Here is a 20,558-nt window from a genome sequence, read left to right on the forward strand (position 1 = left end):
AACCTCACCAAATAATATGGGGGTTTAATAAATATCACTGTCTTAGCACAGTTCCTAGAATATAATAAGCCTTCAAAAAGTGTTAGCTATCACTTCCATAAGAGTCTGGCACCTACTATATTATTCTCTGCCTTGGAGACCTCAAGCCCAACTAGAAAGAAAAGATATGTTTCTGAATATGTTTCTGAGAAGCTACTGTTACATTTGTTTCCTTGAATATAGCGTATTTATTTTCATTCCTTCCCTACTTCCCAGATGATTTGTGGTAGTTTTTAATAAATGATAAATATGCAATAACAACATTAAAATAAGGATAAAGGCCATAAAGTCATGTATCTGAGTAAGGCAGATAATTATACCAGCAATGTAAACCAAAGGAATTTTCTAAAATTGAATATTAATTTTAACTTCAGACATAATGGAAGCCATAATGACCAAAGAAAATACAATGCTGGGTAGTTCTCAACTAACAAAGAAATAGCAATTTGCTGAGTTACTTGAACTTCTTAAAGTTTTGAATATGTAGGAGAGTCTTTTTCTATAATGCTTCATGTATAAAGGAAGGAGCACTAAAGATAAAAAAAAAGCCTTCGAAAGGTCTTTTTTGAGACTACTGTCTTGAATATATACTGAGATTAATATTCAAATAATGAAACCAGGGGTTCTCAAACTTCAGCACATATAAGAAACAGCTAGAGATTAAATGCAGGTTCCTAGGTCGGCCCCTGGAAGTAGCAGGGGTGCAGAGTGATCAAGAATCAGCTATAGATGGGCACTACGATGAAGTCTGCTGCAAGGAGGGCTCAGACCACACTCAGAAACACTGAGACAAACGAGGGCATGGCTGCTCTCACTTGGCACCAACCATTTAAGAAACACAAATAATACACAGTTATGAAGTTCTAAATTGAGTGCATCAGGCTCTCTTTGGAAGGCTCAGATCCCATGCCCGCAGGCTCTCTTGTTAGTTTCAGGATGAAATGGGTACTGTTTAATGATGCATCAAATGCAAAGACAACAATTTAGTTACTTAGAGTAGAAAATACAGATAAATAAGAAAATATCTTTAATTACAAAGTGCTAATGTCCATTAGAAAAATATAAACAAAGTATACGAAGAGAGGGGGCATTAATGTATTCCACATGAGAGAAGGAATGGCCAATAAACATATGAAAAGATGTTTGACCTCATTATTAATAAAATAAATTCAGACTGAAATAAGGAAACATCACTTTTTATCTAACAGACTGAGAAAGGAAAAAAATTTCTGTTAACACTTTCATAATGACAAGAAGATGGGCGAAAGGGCATTCCTGTACACTTATGTTGGAGAGAAAATTGCTACATTTTCTTAAAGGAGATCTAGAAATATGTTTAAAATTTTATAAATGCCAAATTTTGACAAAGCTTAACATTTACACATCTAAGGGCTTGAACCTGAAAAAACAATTGTCTAATGTACAAAAATGTTAGTTTAGCAATGTACATCAAAGTACTTTTTATCCTAGGAAAAATAATTAAAGATCTTAAATGCCCAACAATTGGAACTGGTTAAAAATTATAATATTCACACTGGGTGTTACATGCAACTAATGAATCGTTGAACACTACATCAAAAACTAATGATGTACTATATGTTGGCTAACTGAACATGATAAAAAATTCAAAAATTTTAAAAAATTATAATCATTACAATGCAATACAATGAAAATACTAAATACTATGATGTATAATTATGATGTCCACAAAAACACTCAAGAAAATATTTAAGTGCCAAAAAGTTCTAAAAGATCATGCATAGTATGATTAATTTTTCTAAAGAAAAACTGATTGCATGTGGTAGAAAAAAATCCTGAGGGTTTTACACCACAGGAGTAATTACAAATATTTTTAGATAAAATAAAAATGGAATTTAGATGATTTTTCTTTTATCTTTAACTTCTAATTGCCTGAATTTACCAACAGAAAGTACAATTATATCTTTTTCCTTAAAATATGTTAATTATATTTAAAACATATGTAATTTGATCACATAAAATATATGATTTATATGAACATCAAAATATATTATTCAGTAGCCTAACACTATGGCTTTTCTCTGGTACCAAAAAGAAGTACATCTTAGCTGGGTTTACATTTCCTTCTCTTAACTACTTCCTTAGATAGCTAGCTGTTGTAGAAATATCTGGGAGTTGTATAAAAATCAAAATTGAGTGCAAAGACACATTCTGACCTGTACTTTTAAAAGTATTATAGAACTTTCCCAAGAAGGAAACATTCTGATCATTGAGGCACTTTCAGTATTTTTTTCTTCAATGCCTCAGAGATTTTCACTCAAAAGAACTCTACCTTGAACAATACAATAACTTGGAAAAAAAAACAAAACAAACAAACCTGTTTTGGGAACTGTGCTCTTCCAGTGTTGTAAGAAGAAAAATAGTACAAAAAAATAAACCCAAGACAAAAATAAACAAACAAAAAAAACACACAAAACAAAACAAAACAAAAAAAACAATCACCATTCAATTGTTTTACTCTCATAGTTTCTTGAAGAGCTCATTTCTGAATTTTCAGAAAGCTCCTGAAAATCAATATCAATATTTACTTATCTCTTCTAGTGTTTTCCCAAAATGAATAATGTTTTGAAGTAAACATTTGCCTTGACACAATTTGTATTTGAGCCAGAGAATATTTTGTCTTTGGTTAACTTATAAGCTGCTCTATTTTTCAGAATCCATCGGGTACAATTGGGACCTATGATCATTATCATTATTGAAGCTCCTTGTCTTTGTAGGCTGTTTTGCAATTTACAAAACACTTTCATACACAATGCATTACTTTCATTTTTATTTTCTGATATCCTTGGGAGGTAGGTAAGCAGGTAGCACTTTCTTCGGAGAAATGCGAGTTACAAAAGTAAGGCTATTTATGTTAGATCTATTTATCATGTCACTACCTCAGTATACGAATGGTGCCTTAATGACCTAAAGGTCTTCATGCAGGATCACATAGTGTATCATTTACAGAAGAGACAGAAGATCTAGTCTCAAATCTTGGTAAGTAAAGAATCCATGGGCTTCGAAACTGTAGAAGATGAACAGCTGGGCCTATGTGTGTTCCAAAAACCACGGGGTCACCGAAAGGAAATCAACTTATTTTTTTTTAAGAAGTAAAAAGCCCTTAAATTCCAACAATGAGGTATAAATTTTGATGCTTCTTTTATAATAATTGATATGCTCTTGACTGATATTCTTGCTTTTAGACATGAATAAGTTCCAAAAATTACTTACAAGTAGAGATTATTAATAAAACAGAAGTTCAACAATCTGTGTAAGAGATTACTTTGTATATTAATTGGAGATTGGTTTTAATCCAGAACTGGCATTACCCTCACTTCCCAGAAGCTTCAAGACCGTCTAATCTAATATTCTCCAAAAGATATTTTATGACCATGGAATCATCAAGAAGTTCCTCTTGAAAAGAGATTTAGGGTTGAATATTTTTAGAAAATCCAATATATGACACTAACCTTTTAGATACTCATAAGGAAAATTGGTATACTATAGACTACATATAAAGGAGCTTATGCAGTATGCACTGTCCCAAATATTTCAATTCCTTCTCATAAAATCTATTTTCTTAAATAATACCTATTGAAATTTCATGGAACCAGAATACCGATATGTTACTTGAGTCTTTTTAGCTGAGAAACAAACCAATTTTAAAATAATAATTGAAGAAAACTATGTGTTGTAAAATACATTTTGTTCTCTCATAAGCATTGTATGATACTCATTTTAAATTATCTTAGATTATTGGAATTTCAGCATAGTGCTCTAAAATTACCAGTTGCAGTCACTTGGGAGCAAAGGATGCATACACAAATACTGATTGTTGTCATTTACTGACTCTGTTCTATAGCAAATATATCTAGACCTAGAGGCATGCACTGTAGGAAAAAGAGGTATCATTCATTACTCTAGAAATAACAAAAACTTAGTCTTTAACCATTCAAAAAATAGTGGGCTTAATTTTTAAATTTTATTTAATAATTTAAAAAAATTAAAATGAAACCTGTGGCCAGGTTTCTTCCCTCTTTAAGGAAACACTTATGAATGTTTGGTAGTAACCAACATTGGTTAACTAAGACTATTAGTATCTTTTTTTTTTTAATTAAGACTGAGATAAAACAGATTTACCTTAGTAGAAATTGGTTTCTTTGAACTAAAGGATTAAGGAGAATGACAAAAACAAGAAGTTTAGATGTCAATGCAAATACAACTTATTTTGATAATTTCTATTTCTCTCTCTAAAATTGTGGTTCATTAGCTTGTATATATAGACATATATCATACATAGTCACATCAATATCTACATCTGTACGATGCAGTAGAGTATGCTCATATGACCTCCTCAGGAAATGGATTACTTCTGTTTACAATGATTTTATTAGTATACCATTAAGTTCTAAACATCTATTTAGCTCTTCTCCTTGGTGCTACTCACAGATGTGACAGCCAGCTCAGCACTGGAATCAGGCCTGCTGTTAGACACCCCCTAAGCTTAAGAGATTAAGAAGAAAGCCAAGTAGTTTCCCTGACATCTGTCATATTGACAGGCCAAAATTAAGTACAGCTGGAAAGAACGAGACAATCTTGTCTCAAGAGTTTTCTTCTTGAGAAGAGTGAAGGTCAATCATGATGCCAAATATTGATAAGGGGAGTAATAATAAAAAAATATATATATAGAACACTACCCAACCAGACCTGGAATTCCCTACAAATGTGGACAAGGGGAGGAAGGGTGCTTAGATGAAAGCAAGTCTTTCTGGGTTGAGACTGCAGCTCACATTTTCTTCAAGGACCTTGAAGTTATCAAAAACCAGAAAACTGTACTTGAGAATTGCCAACCAGATCCCTTTGTGCATTTGGTCCTAAATAAAAACACAAATCTCTACTGACCACCTATAGACCACACTGTCAAATTATAATCACTGATTTTTGAGACAGACTGATGGGAGCGTCACTATTTTCTCTTCATCTAAACTTTAACAAATGGTTTATCCTAAGGTGCAGTATTCTCAGCTATAAATGAGGGACCACTGTCATCTCACAGGGTTATTATGTGGTTAAAGGTTATATATGTGAAGCACTTAACACAATTACTGGTTTATAGTAAGTGCCTCATAGTAACTCATGTTACTATATTACTGGCATTCAAGTCTACCTGTTGCCCAAGCAGAGCTCAAGGAAAACATCTCTAACTCCTGTTATTTTGCTATGTGCTTTCACCTGTGGTTCATCAGTATCCTTCTCCTCAATTCCCCCGACCAAAGCTTCTTCCCTTGCATCCTCATCACCATGGCCAGCCTTTCTGTGCAGAACGGAGTTAATTTACAGCTAGACTGGGAAGGTGTTTCTGTATTTCTGGGGATGCTTGGATACCCGGCTTTGACCATTTTGAGAGAAAAACAGTGGGATTTAGGATGTGTTATTTAAGCCCAGAACTCCCTATGTGCTATTTAACTCCCAGAACCAATATGTTTACTGAAGCTTTTCATCCAGCATGACCTGTTAAAGAGCCTGGCTTGATTAGTGATAAGAGGAGCAAATGTGCCCCGCTGGTAACTTCTACCTTAGCTCTCCCCAACCCAAGGTCTGCTGCACTTAGAGATGGCAAATTGTGGGTGCTAAATGAACATTACCTCCCATTATCATCACAGTTATCTTTCATTTTTTTATGCCTTGTTCCTAACAAATAAATTTATCTTTTAAAGGCAGGTACAATGTCTTAGTCATCTTAGTATCCTCAGTTTCGAGCACAGTGCTTAACACAAAGCAAGCATTTTAATCTACTTTTTACACTGAACTGAATGGAGCCATGAAGAGCTTCAGGTACCACTTTCTAAGAGATCATCAAACATCTGCAATTATCTAAGCATTAGGGAGGATCTTGACATGTAGAATAATTTACTTGCTATAGTAATACATCTTCTTAAGTGTTCTATAGTCCTGAACATGTAACCGACATGCATACACTTCATTTTAATTGCTGGTCCTCTTGCCCCTACCCCTAACTTGCAACTAAGTTATTCAAAATAGTAGTAAAACTCTCTCCCTTCTTCCCTTCTTTCCCTCCTTTCTTCCGCAAATGTTTATTTAGTGACTACTCATAAGCACTGAACTGAGTCCAGGGGGCTCAGAATTGAATAAGATATTTCTAGTATCTTCTAGGAGTTTATATTCTCTTGAGCACAAGAGACAGACAAATCTACCCTTCACACTACTGTGAAAAGCAGTGTGAGCACAGTATACACCAGATGCTATATGAGCACAGAGGTGAGTCAGTGATGACTTTCTGTAGATGTTGAGGTGGCCAGAACCAGAGCAGATTTTGTGGAAAACAGATTGTAACGGAATGAAGAATGACTGAGAGACAAACAGTACCATGGAAAACCAGAATGTACCAAGAAATGTAATGGTTCAAGGTTGACTAGAGATGTCAGAAAAGCCAAGGTACAACAAAGTGAATTTTCATAAGGGTAAGACATAGCTTGCTTAGATTTATGATGAACTGCCAATAAGTAGAGAAAAATGGATAATGGTTGTTGGAGCATGTTCCCTGAGGAGGTAGGAGAACCTGCCATCCAAACCACACTAATCATGATAAAGCCTGATGAAGGGGCTAAAGAAACTTTATATCCCACTACATATCTGGAAGAGATTAGATGAAAGCCATAGAAGCATTAATGGATTCCTGAAGCAGAGGCAAACCCAGGGCAGCCCAGTGGGAATGACTGTCCCCATGTAGGCAGTAAGGAGTGCATTGCCTATAGATAATTTTGATATAGTAACAATACCTACTAAAAGTTAGTCTGATTTTTATTAGTCCCTTGCACTATCAATTCTAAGCAATGTTAGTAATAAAGTAGTTCTCCTCAATAAAGTTTTGACTAATCCTAAGTTTAAATCAATGCTGCCCAATAAAATGTAATGAAATGTCAATGTTCTATATCTGTGTTATCCAACACTGCAGTCATTAGCTACCCATGGCTATTCAGCATGTAAATGAGGTTAATGGGACTGAGGAACTGAAATTTTAGTGTAATTTTAATAAATTTAAATTTAATATAAATAGCTATGTGTGGACAATGGACATCACAGTTCTAAAAACTACTATGGTTACTGCTATGTTTCAATTACATAAGTAAATAAATATACTTCTATTATGTTCACACAATTCAATATAAAATGAAATTATATATATGCATGTGTGTATATATATATATGTATATATACATATATATTTTAGTTGGCATGTTATTACTTATCTTGTAATAAACACTATGGTGTATGTATGGAAGTTAATTCAATAATTCCTAGTACTTCCCTAACACATATAGATCCAGGCACATACTATTTGTTTTGCAAATAAGTTCATAGCAGTTTGGAATCATTAAAGTTTGTTCCTATGCAGTTTGTGTCTCTGTGGCACTATCTAGATCTGAATTCAAACAATAATTTATAAAAAGACATCAATAGCAAAATGACTACAAAAATAAAGAATGAGGAGTTGATTAACTTTAATTTTACCCTTATATAACTCTTTGCAGTCTATGTATTAAAACTTTGGAAGTTTGAGGAAGACTAGGAATAGAACTTGTAATGTTATAATCCACTATGATGATAGACCCATATGTAGTTCTTTTTTTCAAATGAAAACACATTAATGTAATTTAAAAATAAAATATATTACCTTTTGTACGATAACATTTATTTCTTCATCACATATATTCATGTAAAAGTTCAGTAATAATTTTTTAACTGCATTACTTGTTTGGCCATTTTCATCATTTGTTTCATTTCATGATTACTACTAAAAATAATTCTGTAATAGAGTGGAAAATGCTTGAAATGAGCTGTCAGGTCTGCTAGATACACCATCCATACTAGAGTCATCTTCACAACTTACACATAGTCTTGAGAGAAGAGAGGTCTGACCAGGTAAAATTATAGGAAGAACTCATATTATCCTTATATATGGATCTAAGCCCTACAGGAAACTAGAGACTTTTATAACTTCTAACCTAAAAAGCAAATTCTTGCTCTAACAACAAACCAGTTAGCTCTCACTGGTTTGTCATAGTCTTGAGGAGCACATGGCATGGTGGTATGACATAGCACAGATTGTGAATTCACATCGGGCTTTGCCACCTCTTAGGCAAGTTCCTTACCTTTTCTGGATCTCAGCTGCTGCCCATTAATATGGGGAGATAACAGGCATGTTTTGTGATGACTAACTCAGATAATCTATGCACAATATCTGACAGCAGTAGGTGTCACATTAAGTGGTGGCTCTATTCTTGTTAGAAAAAGCAATGCAGATTTCCAAAATATCTGGCTCAACACATTGAGCATTAATATACTCAAACATCTTCCTCTATTGAGAAGACTATTTTAAAATTATAATCCTTAATATTATTATTTTCCTTTGCAAAATATTTGAAGTACTATCAAAAAAAATGTTATCTTTGGACACATAAACAAAATGGAAGTGAAAAAAAAAAAACAAAAAAACCCCTAAACTAAAATCAACTCATTGAACTTAGGCTAAGATTAAAGGTAGTTTGGAAGTTTTTTTGTTTTTGTTTTTGGGGGAAGAGTGTTTTTTTTTTCCCTCTTAATCTTTGTTTTTAAAAGGATAGAAGAAGGTACACCTGAAACAGTATTATTTTAAGGAAGTAATTCTCTGTGATATCTCTTCTGTGCCTCATGTGGGCCATTAGCTGAATTTTACTAGTATCTGCATACCTGTTCCATCTCTTTTCAGTCCATTAGATGGGAAAAGATGCTAGTAGGTCAAAGGAACCCTACTCATGTGGGAATAAACTTTGCTGGCGGAGTTGAACATGTTAAGTAAGCAAACAAAAAATAAAGAAAAATCAGAAACTCCTATTTTTTTGAATTATGTAATTTTAATTGCTTTTTATGCCTTAGTAGTTTCCCATATTGGGATTATCAAATAAGGTGGGTCCTGAGGAATTAGCTTGCTTGATGGAAGTAACTGGGCATAGCCAGGTGCTATGTATGTCTCATGTTCCCTATTCTAACTTCTAACTTTCTTCACTGGAATTCCCTAGATCAGATACAGGCTTTTGACTTACAGAAGGGATAGTAAATTGAGTACAGAGAAGACAAACTAAAGTGTATGAGAGTTAGAGGTGAGAGTCCTTTGGGTAAGTAGTTTTATGATTATTGATTCATTTTGATTATGAGGAAGAATGAGGAAAAGCAAACTGGATGAATATCTCATACCTCATACTTCGTAGAAGTATTTTTTGCTAAAATGGTGGTTCAGTGAAAAAAAGGTCTCCTGAATTTTATAAACTGACCAAACAGAGATAAACAGAATAACATTTCTACCTTGAAGCTGATGATCCTTCCCTACCTTAACTTCGTTTTTTAATACACTTGGGAGACTTAGAAAAAAAAAAACAACAATACCTGTTTCAGCCCTCTTGAAAGATCCTGATGTGGTTTTTCTGGGGGTGGGGTCCAGGCCAAGCATCACTAATTTTCAATGTCTCTAGATAATCCTGTTGTGCAGCTAGGATAGGATACCACAGTCAGTGACACGAAAGACTACAGTGGTCATGAAATTATGGATGCCAAAAGCCCAGTCCAGTGCCTGGAACATGGGAAGTACTCAAAATGTTATATTCCTTTACTCTTTCATTGAAGTGAGTCTAAAAATGATGTCTTCGTTGAGGCAGTAGCTTATAAAATTTAAGAAGAGTGAGTATGTTGAAAGAAATCTGAATGTGACCTAGACATGACTGGGAATGGATCATAGAATTCTCCACAGTTGCACTTCCTTGTGTGTCAGATTTGTTATTGTCATCAACATCATCATCATCACCATTACCACAGACCTCATCTAATCTCTGTGGACTCCTTCCTACAACAAAACTCTAGCGTGATGAATGGGGAGGCGGTGGGACTTGGACAAAGTGTGACAAAGACAAATGTTAATGATGACTTCGGGTTTTACTGTGTGCTGCCCAAACAAGTTCAAGTCTGCTTACGTTTTAGTTAACAACAAAAATAAGCAAAAGATAATAAATAGCTTGTTCGTGCACTTTAAGATGGAACTTTATTTCATCGCATTAAAACTATGAGAACCAGAGGCACTTCAGGTAATGGCTTTTTTTCTTTCTTTTGAAAAACTCATTATACCGCACTGTAAAACTGAGGAGGTAACATTTTGCTTTTATTTCATCAACGCTGGGCCCTATTTCATTATTTACCGAATTACATTTTTCCTGCAGTTTCTGAGAGAAGATGGATTTTACAAAATGTGAAAATATTCAAAACTTTATTTCCTTTGTACAAAGCTAAATGGCTTAAAAACTATGAGATTATTGCAATAATGAACTAACTCTTGTCAAGGTAGTGCTGAATGGAGGCAGGAAAGACCTAGCTGGACCTGCCTCCCAGGTCTGACTTAATTCTCCAAGAAGAAGATATTTAATTGCTCTGAGCTTTAGTTATTTTAGCTATAAAGTGGGAACATGATACTTGATAAAATAATTTTAAGATTAAGAGTTTGGCAAGTGGTAGTACTTTTAAAAAAGTACTTATGTCAAACTTCGAAAAAGAAAGTTTTTACTCTACATGTGAAACAAAGTGCATCCAGTTCCTTCCTGGTCTAAGGTAAGTTGTTCCTTGATTGCATTTTACTGTTCTCAAATGCAAAACCATTCTTCCAGGCACAAAAGAATTTCTCCTATTGTACATCAAGCCTACAACACAATCAAAAGTCTGCTGACAAATGGTACATTTTCCATCACTTTTAAAGGTAGTTGAACAGAAGAAAAAGTATTCATGAACAATCCTGAGAATATGTCACAAACTCAAACGCCAAAAACTTTACTGTAATATTCTTTAAATTTCAAAGTATGATTTTATATTTATGTGCAAACTATGAAGGAAAGCATCATGATTACAACATTTTAAAGCTTGTTTTTCAACAGTCACATGGTTTATGATTATGGAAATTAGAATACGAAATTTTCTCACTGCCAAAAATCCCGTAAGTTTAATATACCTACAATTCAGTCAAGACAGCATCAACAATATGGCTGAAAATCATCACAATTTGAACCTTTTCAAACTTCACCCCACTGAGCAAATTACTTGAACTTATCTAACTGGGTGTCATACTGGGTAATGACTGAGCCATGACTGGAGAAAGTCTTCTTTCTTCTTTCTTACAGTACAATCTTAATTATTTTAAAAGGTAACCGGGGAGCTAATCAGTTATGGTAAACAAACTATAAGAACACAGAATGTAGTTTTTAAAAAAAGATAAACTTGTAAAATTCCCTTATTTGGTTAATATTTGAGTTGAAAGAAACATAGGAGAGATTCAATCTAGCATAACATACTCCAGTAGCTGTCATACATATTTTTCTCTGTAGATGATGCATTGCACCTTTATTAGATTCTTAAGGCTCCAAAACCTATCACTACAAACATGGTAGCTTAGAACAAAAGAAACTTATTCTGTCACACTTTGGGAGGTCAGAGGTCTGAAATCAGTATCATTGGGCCAAAGTCAAGTTGTCCACTGGAGGACACACCCTCTGGAGGCTCTAGTGGAGAATCTGTTCCATGTCTCTTCCAGCTTCTGATGGCTACCAGAATTCCTCCTTTTGTGACACATTATTCCACTCTTCAAGGCCAGAATCTATATCTCTCTCACTCTCACCTTCACATCATCTTCTCCTCTCTATATAATCCAATTTGACTCTTCCTCCCTCTTATAAAGACAAATGTGATTACATTTAGGGCCCATCATGGTAACCTAGGATATAGCTCTGTCTCGATACCCTTAATTATATCTGCAAAGTCTTGGCCACATATGGCAACATTCACAAGTTCTAGGCATTAGGATCTGATATCTTTGGGGCCATTAATCAGCCTACCGCTGTGCTCTAGTAGAATCCAGTCCATTTAAAAGTCAACTCTTGTTAAAAGAGAGAGAGAGAGAGGGAAAGAGAGATTTTCCAAATATTACTTCATATTTTGTTGTTACAAGGAGATATAAAGAACTATGATAGTAAGTATACTAGGAATGAAGACCATGGGTATAAGTCACCTCCATGAAAATAAAGTCACTGCACAGTTAACTAGCTTAACTGGTGGGGAGGCTTTATTATCTCTAGACCTGAAACTTAAAATTAATTTTAGGTACAATTTATTTCATTTTTCTTCAGAGTTATACAAGAAATAGCTATAGGTAATTTTATTTTAATCACAGTGATTATGAAGACTCAAAAATACCCCATTTGGGCTTTAAGGACCAAATATAGAAATGGAGACTCATTCTTCCGAGGACTTTCATGTGGAGCAGAAGATATAAACACTCGGTTATAAGGAAACTATCTTGTTTTCCAGGTCTTTTAAGTAAGACAGAAACATAAGGTTTTTAATAACCATGCTTGTCATAAATCATACACATATTATACCACAGACAGCACAAATACTTTATTTAGGAGTCTGGTCTTTCTATTTTCAATTAAAAAAATCCTTTTCGTTGACCTTTCAATAATTGCTTAATTAATACTCACTAATAAGGATGACTGCAATTAGCCAAAAGCTCGATTGTCCATTAAGAAATTGACAAGGTAACGATAGGTAACACCCTGCAAAGAACTATTATTTCTTAACGTCACAGTACAATTTTCCTAGAGTTCCATCATTATTTAAATATGCATAATTTCTTAATGTAATCAAATGCCTGTCAAATCAGAGAACTATGAAAAAGCTAAGGGAGAAAAATCACAAATATTCTAGTATATATTAATACCATCAAGTCTACTGGGCTTGGGACACTGACAACACTAGCAGCTTAGAAAAATAAAGAAACATATTTCAGAAATTCTTTACCTACTATTTCCTAGGATAAAGAGCATATTGAAATAGTTGAAAAACTAGAAACAAGAAAGAAAATTTGGCCATGATGAGAATATATCACTATTGGTAGCTATTAACCGAAATGGAGGGGAAATTGTACCTACACTCAAAAATGGAGATTTCTTCTTTTAATCTATTTTAACTACACAGTTGTAGTTCTGCACAACATGCGCAGTGGTCAAATGGGAATAGAGCGGTTCGGGTTAAACAGAAATACTTTACTATTGTTTTTCCTGAGAATTTGAAGAATGAATCTGTATTAATGGTGAGGATTTCTATAGCCTTACGATTTGTGCATGCCTGTCTTCATGTTACACTTCAATAAATAAGTTTATTGAAAACATCTCTATCAAAAAAATTATAAGCATATAATGCCTTCCAGATCATTTAACTTTTTCTTGTCATTATATCTACTGAGTACTTAACAAATTTATAACAGTAGTTTAAAGCAATTTTATATTTGCAATGTAATTTATTTTCTCAAATAGCATAACATATTTTATGGATGTTTGACCTTAGGTAAGGTAGAATGATGCTATTTGGAAAGCCAAATTATGTGCAAAATATTTATGTCCATTTTGCTCATAAAGCAAATGTGAAGATAATAATGTTTCTGAGATAGTATGTTCACTAGTTGACTGGATCTTGTCATTCATCCAACACATGGCAATAAAATTTCAGGGAAAAAACACATTAAGGCTAGGACAAAAGTATCAATGCTTGTTTTCAGCTTCAAATTAACTTATTAATAAATTATAATTAAATGAGATTATTAAGGATTGATATTAGGACTGAGACCAAACCAACTCTCATTTCTGAACCTAAGCCTGGGGAGGAGGTATGGGATTTAAGCAGAGAAGGACTGTGCCCTATCTCCCATCGGTGTATTTGGAGGGACAGTGCCCTCTGCTCCTGTGATGGGGCCATCAGAGCTGGATGGTTAGGGCAAAGAGAAGGCTTAAGATAGAGCTTGCACTTGCTCTTGGCCTGTGTCAAATAACACATTAATTTACCAGAAGCCTCTAGCTAGAGACAGAGAAGAGAGGATCTGAAACTTGAAAAAAGACCAGAGGTTGAAAGGAGCAGGCCTCAGATACAAGCTATGCCCAGAAGAGACAAATGTCCCAACTTTAGCGGCTCAGAACCTGCTTGAACACATAACTAGTCATCAAGCAACCACTAGGGCACCCTCAGAGGGGAGGTTGGGCTTCTTAAGGGAAGCCGGCCATAGATCGGACTATAGCAATTGAAAACATATCTTCACCACAGCACCCATGGAAGGAGGAGTGTGATACGAAACTTTGCAAGAGGAAGACCACATTAAAACTGAATTAAATTTGATCACTTCAAATTTCAAACCAATGATCTTTAAATTAAGCACTTCAGCTCCAAGCTACCCACACTTAACATTAATACAAATTAATAGAGGAATTCAGAGCAAAGTGAAAACATGAAAGATAATCCTTTTTCCCTTGTCTGCATGCTTTAGAGTGTAACTTTTCAGTTCCTTATGTAAGTTTTTAAAAGTTATCTCTAAGAGCAATCTACAAAGTGAAGCTTGCACATGTGTAGAAGTTCACTTAGGCTTCCCAAGAGATAGAGGGTTATGATATTTGTACAGGAATCAATTTTCAGGTGCTCAACCTCCATGTGTAATCTTTCTAAAATGCATCTCCTTGAGCATAGATCTGGGGTCAAGATGTCTTGCTCTTCTCTCCCATATTGCCTTGTCTCCCACTGTACAATTAGAAGCATAATTTCACCTATGTGTTATCTTAACATGGTACATCTCCCTAGGGTGAGAAAACCTCCAGGACAACAGACAGTGGGCCAGCGCAAGACATCAGTCTCTTCAAATCTTCCCAATAATATAAGCTTGTGGTAGATGTCTTCCTTATCTTTCTGTTAAGAGTAAAAATTCTGGCATTGGATCTTTGGGTTCCTGTTTGGGAAGTCCTGAATGCAAGTATACTGTTGAGCAGATGTCAGATGTTTCATTTAAAACCCTCTCTTATCCTAGAATCTCTTCAAAAATGCTCTTAGTGGAAAGTTCATTTTACCAGTCATCATTTTGTTTGCCCATAGTTGTCTTTCCTACTCCTTTGTGCTCTGCTGTGCATTTTAAGGGAGGTAGCCCCACCGTAAGCCACATTTTCCAAATTTCTTAGCTGAATTCCTTCCATTAGAGGAACTCACAGGAAAGAGGAAGATAGGGAGATAGGAAAAGGAGTCTCTTGCTACCAGTCTCTAGAGACATGAGAAAGTTAAATAGTCAATGCTTTTTTCAATTCCGGTGCTTACAGCACATACCCACATCCTTAGATGGCGCATAAGTGCTCAGTCTCTCAGAGCTCCCAGCACCTTCGTGGGGTTGCCTCTTCCCTGTGCACGGGCTCCAGGAAATCCTCCACGGTTCTGAGCACTGGTAACCTCAAACCCGACCATGCATCACTCAGCTGTGATCATTTATCCCTGCAGTTAAAATCTAAAATGTTTCTCTGTCCTCCTTTTTCAGTTCTTCTCATATCTACATAATATCAATGTTCTGCATTAATTCTCTACAACTGGATCCTAACTGATGTAGAGCAAAGAGAGCATCATTAAGACACAATAAAATCAATGTCTCCAGATTCCATTCAAGGAACAAACTCATGTTCGGACTCCATGCCTTATCCACCCATCCTTCTGAGAACTGGACTCCTCAAGATTTGTAAAAAAAAAAACATGCTGGGAATACAAATTTGTGACAATATCTGACATTGCTGCATTGCCATTACTCTCAGTAATGGTGAGTTGCCTCACTGACCCACATGTCAATTTTACCTGCAGATTTTGCACGATTTCAGGGAGAAGGAGTTGCAAATTTCCACACTTTGCCTCCAATAAATCAGTGATAAGTTTTGAAGTAAAATAACGGAAATAGGTTAGTCGAAATTTTCTTGAACATTTATTCAGGATCAGAAGAGAAATATTTGTATTAACTTTTGTCAAATAATTATTAGATACTAAGAATTTATATTCATTTTTTCTAAACCAGGGCCCAAATATCAAGCTTGCTGTTATTTTTCAACTAGTTCCCTATTCATTTATTAATGGCTTGGGAGAAATTTTGTCCAGGTTAATTCTTGCATTTGTGCTTGGACTCCCTTATATTGCTCTGGGAAAACACCTCTGTTTCTCATCTTCCACCCTTCTACTCGTTCTTTGCCCTCAATATATACACACACTCCAATTTATCCCAGCTAAGTAATGATGATCATAATGATGATAACGACGATTACGCTAATGGTGGCAATTCTAATGATAATGTCAAAACTCTCCCTTACCCCTCTATCATTTCTCTTTAATTATACTGCCCCCTCTCCCAAGGCAAGCATTTTTTTATGAGTTGTCTACATTCATGGTTCTATTAATTCATGTCCATGAATTACTGTTTTCCTTTGCACTTTTATTTTTCATGCTCTTTTATTACATTTGTCACTGCAGAAAAGTTTCTTTCTTGAAATTCTTTTTTTTTTTGTGGCTTCCAAAATAATTTTCTTTCTTTTTTTTTTTTTTAAGATTTTATTTATTTATTTGACAGAGATAGAGACAGCCAGCGAGAGAGGGAACACAAGCAGGGGGAGTGGAAGAGGAAGAAGCAGGCTCATAGCGGAGGAGCCCGATGTGGGGCTTGATCCCAGAACGCCAGGATCACGCCCTGAGCCGAAGGCAGACGCTTAACGACTGAGCCACCCAGGCGCCCCTAAAATAATTTTCTAATAGCTTGCAGTAGCCACCATAAACAGGCTCTCTCCCTGCCACCACATCCACCTCTATGTCTCCTCCAAGTGAATTCTGCACCGCCTACCTTCCAAAAGGTGGTCACTTTTCTACTTGTAGACTTGCAGTTTTTGTTGTCTCAGACCTCCGATTGACTTCCTGCGTGTTCAGAAGAACTTGATAACTATGTAGGGGTATTTGAGGGATGAGACAATCTTAGGGTTCTCCTACTCCTCCACCATCTTAACTCCCAGCTCCTCTGGTGTTTAATTTTTTTAATTTGTATTTCACCATATTGTATTTAATTTGTATTTCTGCCATTTTCCCTATGGTTCCTTCCTGGGAAACTTGTCCTATATCCACCTTAAATTTTTATATTTTCTAACATCTTCTCATATCATATGGTCCCCCTAGGCAACATCATATATACCCATAGATACAATTATATTTATGTTGAGGATTTCCAAATATTTATATCTTGCCTAGTTCCCTATATTCCAGATCCTTTTATTCAATTGTATGTTGGTTGTATTTATCTGGTTTCCATGTGGAAATTCAAATTCTAAATATCCAGTATCTAATGTATCATTATCACTTCAAAATCTTATGCCCAACTGAGTGACAAGACCCCTCCAGTTGCCCTTATCAGAGATCTAGAAGTAATTGCTAGATACTGTATCTTTACTCTCCACTTAAAATAAGCATTGAGCAATGTATATAACTATAACTAATAATTGTAATGTTTATAAGAATCAACAACACTGTTAATATTGTCAAGATGTCTGGGCTTTCCAGCTTAATCTATTCAACACAATCCTAATCAAAATTAAAAACCTCTACTCTGAGAAAGACAGTGTTTAATATATATATGCTACAAACTGGGAAAATATTTGCAAAATACATATCTGCGGGAAGACTTCTATCCAAAGTATATAATTCTTAAAATTAAACAATACAAAACAGTGCAATTAAAAAGTGAGAAAAGATCTAAACAAATACCTTCTCAAAGAGGTTATATAGATGGCAAATAAGCACATGAAGAGATGCTCGACATCATATAGCATGAGGGATTTGCAAATGAAAACAATGAGACACCACATCTATTAGAACAGCTGAAATCCAGAATACTGCCAATGCCAAAAGCTGGTGAGGATACGGAGCAACAAGAACTCTCACCACCAGTGGGAAGGCAAACTGGTACAGCCACTTTGGAAGGCAGCTGGTCACTTTTTACAAAGCTGAATCTATTCTTACCAAACAATCCAGCAATCACACTTCTTTGTGCTTACCAAAACCGTTAAAAACTTAGGTTCACACAAAAACTGCACACAGATGTTTACAGCAGCTTTGTTTTTAAGTGTCAAAACTTGGGAAACAACCAAGATGACTTTCAGTAGGTAAAGAGATAACCTGTGGTATATCCAGACAATGGACTATCATTCAGTAAAAAGAAAAGGACTCTTAAGACATTAAAAGACATGGGGAAACTTTAAAAGCGCTTTGCTAAGTGAAAGAAGGCATCTAAAAAGACCACAGGCTGTATGATTCCAGCTTCATAACAAAAGGCGAAACTATAGAGACAGTAAAAGATCAGCAATTTCCTTTGATTCAGAGAGGTAGGGGGATGAAACTATAAAACACACGGTGGGCAGAGAAACTCTCCTGTGTGATACCGTAATGGTGGATACATTCGTTACACCATGCATTCCTGTGGGTCCACAGCCCATAAAACTATACAACACAAAGAATGAACCCAAATGCAAACCCTAATGTGAACTCTTGTTAATAATAATGCATCAATTGGGGTTTGGGTTTATCAACAGTAACAAATGTCCACCCTAATGCAAGAAGTTCATAATACGGAAAACCGGGGTAGTAGTTGACAAGGTAGATGGAATGCTCGGTACTTTCTGTTCAATATTTTTTTTTTTTAAGATTTTATTTATTTATTTGAAAAAGGGACAGAGATGAGCAGTGGACAGGGGCAGAGGGAGAGACAGAGAGAGAGAGAAGTAGACTCTCTGCTGAGCAAGGAGCCCGATGTGAGGCTCAATCCCAGGCCCATGGGATCATGACCTGAGCCGAAGGCAGACGCTTAACTGACTGAGCCACCCAGGCGCCCCACTTTTTGTTCAATTCCTCTGTAAACCTAAAACTACTCTAAAATATAAAGGCTATTAATTTAAAACACCACACACACACACACACACACACACACACACACACACACACACACACACCTTGAGGTGTCCCTTAAATCTGTTCCATTAACTCCATCCATGCTGGCACTCCCTCTGTGCAGTCCCACGGGGTAGCTCACCTCTACGGCTGTAACAGCCCTCTAGCTGGCGAATTTGCCTGTAGTTCATTCAACTTAAATCTATCTTTCCAAAGTGCTTCCTTCTCAGCTGAAAATTTTATCATGGTACTTCTCTGTTTCAAATCTTGTAGGACCTCTCCGTCTGTTCACTATTTAGCCCGCATGGTCTTTCATCAACCATTTGGCATTAGCAAACTAATTACAGTTGTGCTGTGCTAGTCTATTTGTTTGTGACACCCCCAGCTCAACCACCCACCTGTGCCCCACACCCTACTTACCAGCTAAATTTTTCTAAAACATTAATTTGTCCTCTCATCTCTGTGCTATTTTTCTGAATTCTAAGTTGAAATCACTAGTCTTCTCATCTGCTTGCACACAAGACTGGTGTAGTCAAGGCCAAAGGCCATCAGTTTTTGCCCTTTTATCAGCTGCATGTGCATCTTTATACCAGCAGGACCTAAAACAGAGTTTAGTCCAAGTAAGCAGGTAATACATTCAGTTTTGACATGTGAATGTATTAAATATATACCACATGAGATGAGTGACTTCAGGTAGGACATATAGATTCTCTTTAGGGACAGAGATGCAAAATACTCTTTTTTCTCCACTAGAAGAGAAAAAAATCAACAAGGGATAACAAAGGAGATGAGCAGAGGTGCTAGGGATTTTTGGAATAGAAAGTAAAATGATAAAAGATGTGCTTGAAGAAGAGGAACTAGGTATTGGAGTGAAAGGGAGGAGGAAAAAAGAAAGACACGTGACAGGAGATGCACTCCCTGACTTCAGCAATTATGCAAAAGTGGGGCAACAGAGTCTGTGGAAGGGAAGTGACCGTGAAAATGAAATCAGAAGGTGAAAGACTGAAAAGTTCAGCGGTTTCCGGTGACTGGGCCCAGGGACTGCATCATATGGCCCAGATTCTGCCTGGGAGACAGAGTCAGCCCTGGGACAGTGGATAACTTGCAGTAGCACCAGCAGAGAAAGCAATTCCATTTAGAGCGAGATATTTAATTTAAAATAAATTAAAATCATGAAAGAAAATTTAGAGTAAAATTAAGAAGTTAGGGCTCTTCTTACAACTCTAAGAGAACAGGCAGTTCTTTACTATCTGACAGTATTCTTATTTTCCCTTCAGTGTGCTGGTACAACAAGCAGACAATGAAATACATCACAAGCATCATGTATTCATTTAAAATAGGGAGGTGCATTAAATGGAATCATGTTGTCAAATTATTTGCAATGATCCAAGTATTCTCCCAGTAATTACACCTAATGCATGATTTATTCCAGGTCTATTAGTAGATTAAAAATATTTTTCTCCTTTATTGATGCTCTCTTACTAATTATACCCAAACATGATTTACTTCATGCTTATGAATAGATTATAACTATTCATTGGACATTTTTTCTCCAATACTAATGACACGACTCTGCAGGAAAGCCTTTATTTATTAAATATAACTGTGGTTTAAACTTAACAGCAATTCCTAAACTATTT

This window comes from Ursus americanus, chromosome 3 (assembly GCF_024610735.1).
Source record: "Ursus americanus isolate L20-20 chromosome 3, mUrsAme1.1.p, whole genome shotgun sequence".
Classification (NCBI taxonomy): Eukaryota; Metazoa; Chordata; class Mammalia; order Carnivora; family Ursidae; genus Ursus; species Ursus americanus.